We start from the raw sequence: 9,204 nt of genomic DNA on the forward strand, positions 1-9,204 counted from the left end.
TCTGGGAGTTGAAGTCCACAAGTCATAAAAGAGCCAAGGTTGCCTACCCCTGGGTTAGGGGTTGAGAAATAATTTTGATATTGTCACCATACTGCTAAAGCAATGGTTCTCAACCTGTGGGTCGGGACCCCATTTGGGGTCGAACGGCCATTTCACGGGGGTCGCCATACAACGCAGTCCGCCATTTTTCCCCCCTTTTCCTTAGATGTGCTATTCCATTTTATTCTATTGGCTTTTGAAAGCCAATAGAATAGACTCTCTTGAATAGAGTCTAATTCTATTGGCTTTCAAAAGCCAATAGGAATTGTCCAGGCTTTCTCTGCCCTGCTGAGCCCGCCAAAAGTCCCATTCTGCAAACAGTGCTGCACCAGTTGAGTAGTCCTCAACTTACAACCGGTTGAGTAGTCCTCGACTTACGACCGGTTGGGGGTCGCGACATTAAAAAGGTTGAGAACTACTGTGCTAAAGCCTGAACTAACACTTATTCATGGGCCTCATGTGGCTGATGAACAGAAGTGGGGACAGCAATGAATCCCGTCATAATCAGTATAAAATATATACTCATATTCTCTATTCTTTGCATACAATATCTTAATGCTTTATTCCACTCACTCTGTCCTTATTCTCTCTGAAACCTACTGTGTCCTATATGTATCCTTGTATTTCTAGCTGACCAGAAAAAAAGTAGAAAAGGAAGCACAAATAAGAGTGCAGAGAATATAGACTAAATCGTCAACTTTTATCCTTTAGAGATGAAACAAAAGGAAACTACAGTAAAGAAAATATCTATCTCTCATTACTGAAGGGCCCATAATAACATGCAAGATGTTATTTCCTTGAAAAAGGAAGTGACACTTCAAAATAAAAATGAAAAAGTATAAAATCAAAACATAGTATGAAAACATTTTGTGAGCATCAGCACAGATATCATGACTTTTGTGTAGCCTCAAAGATGGAAACATGGTTTTGGAAAAGCTGAGATTCTCCCCAAAGAGCTATTTGGAATCTCCCAAGTTCCTGTTGTCTAACTTGGTCAATGGACTACTCCATCTATCTATCTATCTATCTATCTATCTATCTATCTATCTATCTATCTATCTATCTATCTATCTCTAGCTAGCTAGCTAGCTAGCTAGCTAGCTAGCTAGCCATCCGAACCTGAATCCGAGGAGGACATGGAGCTGGAGCAGGACCCTGTTGAGGCCGAGGGAGAGGTGTCTGTGGCTTCAGAGGACTGTGGGGAAGAGCAGGCTGAGGCAGGCCAGGGCCCTTCAGGTTTGGAACAGGGGAAGCAGAGTTCAGGCGAGGAGCAAGCCCCTTCCCATCCTAGAGCAAGGAGAGCAGAGAGGAGAGAACAATGTAGGCCAGTGTTTCCCAAACTTGACAATTTTAAGGCATGTGGACTTCAACTCCCAGAATTCCACAGCCAGCGTTGCTGGCTGTGGAATTCTGGGAGTTGAAGTCCTCATGCCTTAAAATTGTCAAGTTTGGGAAACACTGATGTAGGCAAGCTCAATTGCTTGGAAGGAGAGCCTCCCGCCCCACTCTACAAGGCACACCTAGGGATTAAGATTTAAGGAGATGCTGTAGGGTGGGGTATTTGCGAGGAACAAACATGGTATCTTAGGGCAGTTGTGAATTGTGCTCTTGTCTTTGTTTAACCTGGACACCTGGACCGGCTGGTTTCCTGCTTTACCTCCGCAGACTGCAATTCTGAGTCTCTCCTTGCAGACTGCAGGCAAGCTGAGATTTAAAAAGGACTCTTTTAAGTTTCTGTTTTGTTTTCTTGTTATCTGTCTGGCCTTGACGAAATTGTATACTTCCCCAGCTATATTGAAATTGCCTTCAACCAAAGGCAGCTGAAAGGAACATGAGTGTGTGCCTTGGTGGAAGGCTTGCCAGCATATGTGGGAGCTTTTGGGGAACATTGGCAGTTATTAAAGGACTGTTTCTCTTGCCAGCCGACTGCTTTGCCTCCGTGCGGGGCCCTGAGTCATCACACCTCCACATCAGTGATCAGTGTTGGGGTACTTTCTTGGTGGCATCTTTGTTGCTTATGTTCTGATAAGTGTATAAGATCTGTAAAAGATCATGTATATTTAATAATAGTGCCCAATACCTGCTGAACCTAAGCTCAATCTTTCTTCCATTACCAATACTGACTGAAACCATCCCTTTAACAAGAGCCATTATAAATGAGTACTTCTCCCTCCTAATTCTCAGAGGTGACTCAAAAGGATGTCATGATTGATAATATCAACAATTACTGAGAGATAAAGCAGAAGGGTCACATTATTCCAATCCCACCAGTTTACAAGTGGGACCAGCATTGTTTCCATGCTGTACTGAAGTTATTCCATATTTTCTGATTCCTCAACATGACTCATTGTAGCTTCAACCCTCACCTCAACACCCCACTTCCTCAACAGCCTTTCCCAAGAATATGAATCAGATTGTTTTCAGATTAAGCTTTTGTTATGCATTTGCTGTGCCTCTTCACAGAATTTGAAGGATACGTAATATATCTTAAGCCAGATACCCTAATCTTCCATATATAGCCTACCACTTCTTCCATCTCATTTCTTTATATACAAAGAGGCTAAGACAGAATCCTCACAGTACATTATCATTTAGTACAATTTAAACATTTCTGTCTGGAATTACATCAAATTAGGGCTTAATGTGATAACATGTGAAGCCTGGGTATTGTCATTCAGATGTGTAATTATGTTATATATTATATAAATTATAATTATATAGTATATAATTATAAAAAGGGAAATCAATATTCTACTACTCAGAGATAAGGCAGTATTAAAATAAACTATTAAACATAGAGAAAATAAACTGAGAAACCAGTAGGAACGAGCAAATGGCAAATAGAATTCTTCCTGTGCAGAGAGAAGTTTGATGTCTTATTATTTCCCAAGAGTTATATGAATTTTCTGTAGAAAGAACCAGCAGCTCCCTTGGATTTTCACAAACTGCAACTTAAATTGTGCTGTTCTTTCATCTTTTTTTTTCTTTGATTAAAAAACAGATGATAGCATACACTACATTAGAGAAACAAAAAATGAAGGTACCTCTAAACTTGTATGTATACTTGTTGGGCCCTGTGCTGATGCTGTTGGAAGAAAATTCGGCATTTGGACCTTGCAGGATCTGGTTCCCATGATAGCATCATCATGCTCCTTGTTGCTTATGAAAATCTGCTTGAGGTTGGTGGTTGTCTGTATGCAGGTATGAGCCATCTACTACTCAGTACCCAAGTTCCCAGTACCTGAGAAAATGCAGTGTCATTGTCCAATATGGGCTCTAGCTTATTAATAATGGACTTGAGTGATATGAGCAGTGACCTCTAGGTGACAACCAATGTGATAAGTTGTCACCTACAGAAAACTTGGCGATTATAACCTAACAAACAAAATATGTTGGAAAAGGTGCTATCAGACACTGTTCTTTTAACCCCTACAATATTTACAGTAACAATGAAACTTAGAAAGTTTGAAATAATCGTTCTTTCCTCTCCAGATATAGGCCATGTGTATTTTCTGGCTTTTTGGTGTCAATGGAATATATGTTTCCCTGTAAATTACTAGTTCTGAAATTTCTTTTCTTTCCACTTATGTTGATTTGGCCCTTACTCTTGCCAGTAAATAATTTTAGATTCTAGGTTTACAGAATACATTCTACATAGCCAGGTGCATTACTTCAATTGTAAAGCATGGAATGTATGTCAGTAGGTATAATGATACTTTGGAACAAAAATATTTTAGAATAGGAAAGTGTGAGATGTTTTAAAACTAAAATGGAACAAAAATATTTTAGAATAGGAAAGTGTAAGGTGTTTTAAATCTGAAATAAATAAAAACGATGAACATATGTAATCATGTACATCTAAGATAGGAAACTGCAGGTCACAAAATGTTTTTAAAAAATAAAAAAGGAGAACTTCTAGAACACAGGGACTTGGATTTCTTTATCCTGAAGTGGTACATTGGCACCTGGCAGGTGGTACGCAACCATCCTAGAAAAGTGGTAGCAGGGGAGGAGAATGAGCTGAACCGGTGGCAGCACTGCACAAGCCTGAGAGAGAGATGGCTGGAGCTGCAGGGCTGTCAGAGCTCAGCAGAAGTGCCAGGATCAGCACTTCTTTGGGGCTGTCAAGGCTCAGTGGAAGCACCAGGATAAGTGCCGGGCTCCAGCTGGAGCTCGGCGCTGATCCTGGTGCTTCTGCTGAGCCCTGAAGAAGCACCAATCAGCTGGAAAGCAGCACTGATCCTGGTGCTTCTGGTAAGCCCAGAAGAAGCGCCGATCAGCTGGAATGTTGCAGCATCTCCAAGATCATGTGATTTACATTCAGATGCTTGACAACTGATTCATATTTATGACGGTTACAGTGTCCCAGGGTCATGTGAAGTGACCAAAACTTGCTGCAACCACCCAGCAGACGGGGGGAATAAAAACCAAACACTCTCCCATCCCACCCCCACTGCCAATCCTGAACAGAAATCTCACAACAATGAAAACCTCGGACAGGAGGAAGAGCGCTGCTGGGTGGGCGGGCAGGCAGGTGTCTTGCTCGGCTGTGGCTTGGGGGGCCCTTTTTTCAGTGCCATTGTAACTTCAAAGTCACTAAGCGAACTGTTGTAAGTCGAGGACTACCTGTACTTTATCACTTTTTTCCTTTTTTTTTTTTGGTCATCAATTTTTGACACCTTGCTAGGCGACTGGTGGTACTCAGATGTTGCCATATCCTAAAGTGGTGCAATGGGTGAATAGGTTGAAAAGCCCTGGGCTAATAAATAGGACTGGATTAGTATAAATCATTCACATTCCATCCAAAGGTCACCTATACCCTTATGTTGTGTACATTTGCCTAGTCATATGCATGTAGGTAGTTCTCATTTAACAATGTTAACCGGGACTGGAACTAGTGCCGGAACTAGTACAAAAATAGGCCAGCAACGCTATAAGTAATGCTAACTGTAGTCTGTAAAGTTTTCCTGCTTTTTCAATGAAGCAGAAGAGGTGCTGTCCCAAAGGTGCTTTTTCAAAAAGCAGCTGGACTTTCTTCGAGTCCTTTCTTTCAAGAAAGTTCCAGGTTTTGGAAAAGCACCTTTGGGACAATCATGACCTGGATGATTGAGAATTTCCATAGACAAGAGGGGTTGTTGAGTTAGGAGAGAGTTGGGATGGCGCAGCTCCCCCTTGAGAATCAGTTATTCCACCCGAGGATCACAGCTTCTTCCCTAGCAATTCTCCCACCTCACCTGGAAAGGCATTAAAAGAGCTTCTTTCTCTACCCATCCAGTGGCGTGAAAGGGGAGGAGGGGAGAGACCCAGTCCTCCTGTCTCTCCTGCTCTTGCAACGGGAGCTGGCAAGGAAAACTACAGCCTGTACACGCTTTCCCATGCTCCTACCCGTGTCGTCAGCACTGTAGCTCCCAAACTGCGGAAAGGGATGTTTGAAACACGCGTCTTTGCATTTTTAAAATGCCCCCCGATTTCAGACACTGCGGCATTTGGAGGATTCTTTTTTTTTTTTTTTATTGAAAGTTTTATAAATTTTACAAAAAAGGAAAAATAATACAAAACAAGAGGCAACATATACAGAAAAATAAAACTAAACAATACATATATTAAATAAAAAAAAAACCCCATCCCCCAGCCCTCCCAAAAAAAAAAACAAAAAAAAAAACCCTCCCTTCCCCCCCCCCTGAGCTTCCCAGAGCAGAATATAGGCTTAAAAAATAAAAATAAAAATTAAATTAAAAACTTTATATTTATATATATAAAAAAATTATCTATAATATATATGAAAATAAAACTTATGAAAAAACTATATAATATTTTTGTATACCCAATCTAAATTGTATAAATTTTATCCATTTATCCCAAACAGCAAAAAACTTCTCTTGCGTTTGTTGCTTTAAGAAAGCCGAAATCTTTGCCATTTCTGCCAGATAAGCTACTTTAAGAAACCATTGGCAATGGTTGTAATGCTTATTGGCATTACAAAATGTATTTTGTTTCATAAATAATAAGTTGGTTGCAGCTTGGTCTGCTATCAACATATTAAATTGTGACCTTAATAACTTTACAGATTCTTTAATACTCTCATCAGAAGGATTTAAAATCAAAGCCCTTTCTTTTAATTTAATTTCATCTTCAAGTTCTCTACGTTTCTGAATCTGATTTCGCTTATAAAAATTATTCATTTTTATCAAAACACCGCGCATAAATGCTTTACCTGCATCCCATACCATTGACATTGAAGTCCCCTTATACATATTCAAAGCAAAATAGTCCTTTAAACACTCCTTTAGTTTTTGAACATTCTTTTCTTGTCTAAACAAATTTTCATTAACTCTCCAGGATCTTCTTTCCTCTTTCTCTTGAATCAGCTCCATCCAAACTGGACTATGATCCGTCAGTGATCTAGGAAAAATCTTTACATTCTTTACTTTATTATACAAGTCCGTGGTAATCAAGAAAAAGTCAATTCTTGAAAAAGATTGGTGTCTATCAGAAAAAAAAGTAAAGTCTCTCTCCTCTTGGTTACGTTCCCGCCAATAATCCCTTAATTCCCAGTCTTCTTTCATGTCAAAAAAGGCTTTAGGTAGCCTTGCTTGTTTAAGAAAAGGAGAGGAACCTTTCTTATCCCTTAGTGTATCTAAGACACCATTCCAATCACCCATTAATACCACTGATCTATAATCAAGCAAAGTTATTTTTTGATGTAACTGTTTATAAAATTGTTCCTGTTGTTGATTTGGAGCGTAAAGTCCAACTATAAGTACTTTCTTACCATATATACCAAGTTCAATCATCACATATCTCCCCTGGGGATCTGATTCTACCAGACAAGCTGGTAGGTTTTGTTTAACATATATAACAACTCCCCCTTTCTTCCCAGGAGCAGGAGATATAAAATGAGATCCCAAACGAGCATTAACTAAATATTTCTGGTCTTTAAGTAAAATATGAGTTTCCTGTAGACAAATAACATCATTGGTATGTTGCTTCAAATAATAAAAGATTTTTTTCCGTTTCTGAGGAGAATTCAATCCATTAACATTCCAGGTCAAAAACTTTGCCATCTCCCTTGGCACGCAGCCTGGAGAAGACACCATCAAAATCTGACAGAGCTGCGTGTGTTGCATAACTCTTGGGTCTTGCTCCTCCCACCGGCGGTGAAGCACTTCCAGGAGAACTCTCTTTGGGCTCTTTTTTACGTTGCTCCTTCTCTTTACGCTTATAGGCTGCACGAGTCATCCTCTGCTCTTTAGCCTCCGTCTGGCGTTGCTTTGCCGCTTCTATCATCCCTGCGGAAACCAAATCTAATGCCTCAGATTGCTGCTCAGCTTCCTTACCACTCAAAGATTTCCGACCAGATGAAGTTGAGCCTGCACCCAGGACCGAAGTATAAAAATCTCTAGCTTTATCAACTGTGTTCAATCTGTAGCGTGTCCCAGCATGGCTCAAAACAATACCCATCGGAATTTCCCATCTAAATGGCATCGATCTAGCTTTAAGCTCATTGGTTAAAAAAGCAAAGTCTTTTCTACTTCTTAAAATTTTGGATGGGATTTCCTTTAGAATGATGACATCTTGGGCGGCAATCTGAAATCTTTTGTTGTAAAAGGCTTGTATAATCTCATTCCGCAGGGACTTCTTTGTAAAGTAAATCACCACATCTCTAGGCAAATTCTTCTGCTTAGCAATCCAGGAGTTGAGTCTATAAATTTTTTCCACTTCTCTCTGTAATTCTCCTTTATCCATATCCAAGGCCAGCGCCAGATCAGTAAGGACCACCTCCACCAAATCTTGATTGATATCTTCCTTGAGGCCTCTAATCCTCAGGGCATACTCCATCTGTCTGTACTGAAACATCAAAATATCTTCTTGTGAGGAGTCCACCTTCCTTTCCACGTCTTGAATTTTGTCATCCAAAGAGTCAACTTTGTCTTCCACTTCCTCAAGCCTTGCGTCGAGCTTAACCACCACAGTAGCCAAACCTGAAACAGCTGCCAATATATCTTGTCGTAGTTCATTATTATTTTCTTGCAATTTAGACTTTATCCCCGTTATCTCTTCTTTGAGATCAGATTTAATTTCTGATTTAATCTGTGAAACAAATTGATTCATTTCCTCTCTCATTTGAACTACAATCTCTCCCATTATGCCTCTAACCTCTTGTACTGAAAGTCCAGGTAGAGGAGGGGAGGGTGGTGGCTGAGCCGGTGGTACATGTTTAGATTGTTGTTGTAGCTGTGCAGTGGAAGTTATAGGAGAAGAAATAACCTTAGGTGCTGAGGAAGGCTGCTGCCTCTTTGAAGCCATTTTAAAAAGCACAATTGTCACTTCCCTTTCCCCTCCAGCCAAAAAGGGAGGAGGAAAGAAAAAAAAAAATTTTTTTAAAAAGAGACAAACTATAGTCATTAAAAGTCCAGAGTAAATCCAAAGAATAAGTAGTAAAAGAGCAAACAGTTCAAAAGAAAAAATTCTAAACCAAAAGCAAAAGCAGAAGCAAAAAACAGTCCTTAGAAAGGGAAAGTAAAACAAAAGAGAAAGGAAAAAAAACTCCGACAGTTTCAAAACGCCATCTTAAATCCTTTCACTAGTATAACAAAAAAAAAGGAGGAAAAATAGTAAAAATCAAAAGATAAAAAAATAAACACCTAAAATATAACAAAAAATCCTTTAAACTGCTCCGTCCGTTTAAAAATTACTCACCAAAATGCTGTAAACACGGAGATAGAAGCGGCGGTTTCTTTTGCTTCCTAGGAAGCAAAAACAGCTGGGAGGCGGAGATCAGCAAGAGCTCCGAGGGAACACTCCTTTCACCCCCTCTAGAAATAAATCCAGAGGGGGTTCAGGGGTTCTACCTCTACTCTTGCGTTCTCTGTCCCTTCCCTTTGCCCGGGAAGGGATTTCCGAGCCGCGGGCCAGCTGATGCGCGCTGCGCTCCGCGGCTCTGACACTTCCCCAGCTGGACGGCTAAAAGCTAGCCGCCATCGCCGTCGCCTCCCACCGGAAGCTCCGCATTTGGAGGATTCTAAACACGTTTCAAAATTCTTTTCAGAATATTGCTTTGCTATTGTGGTGGCTCGTGCATAGGTTTAATCTGTTTTTATGGATTTATAATAATAATAATAATAAAGTTGGAAGGGACTTTGGAGGTCATTTAGTCCAACCCTC

The sequence above is a fragment of the Crotalus tigris genome, unplaced genomic scaffold (genome assembly GCF_016545835.1).
Source record: "Crotalus tigris isolate CLP2741 ecotype Arizona unplaced genomic scaffold, ASM1654583v1 scf7180000019147.1630427, whole genome shotgun sequence".
In the NCBI taxonomy this organism is placed as follows: domain Eukaryota; kingdom Metazoa; phylum Chordata; class Lepidosauria; order Squamata; family Viperidae; genus Crotalus; species Crotalus tigris.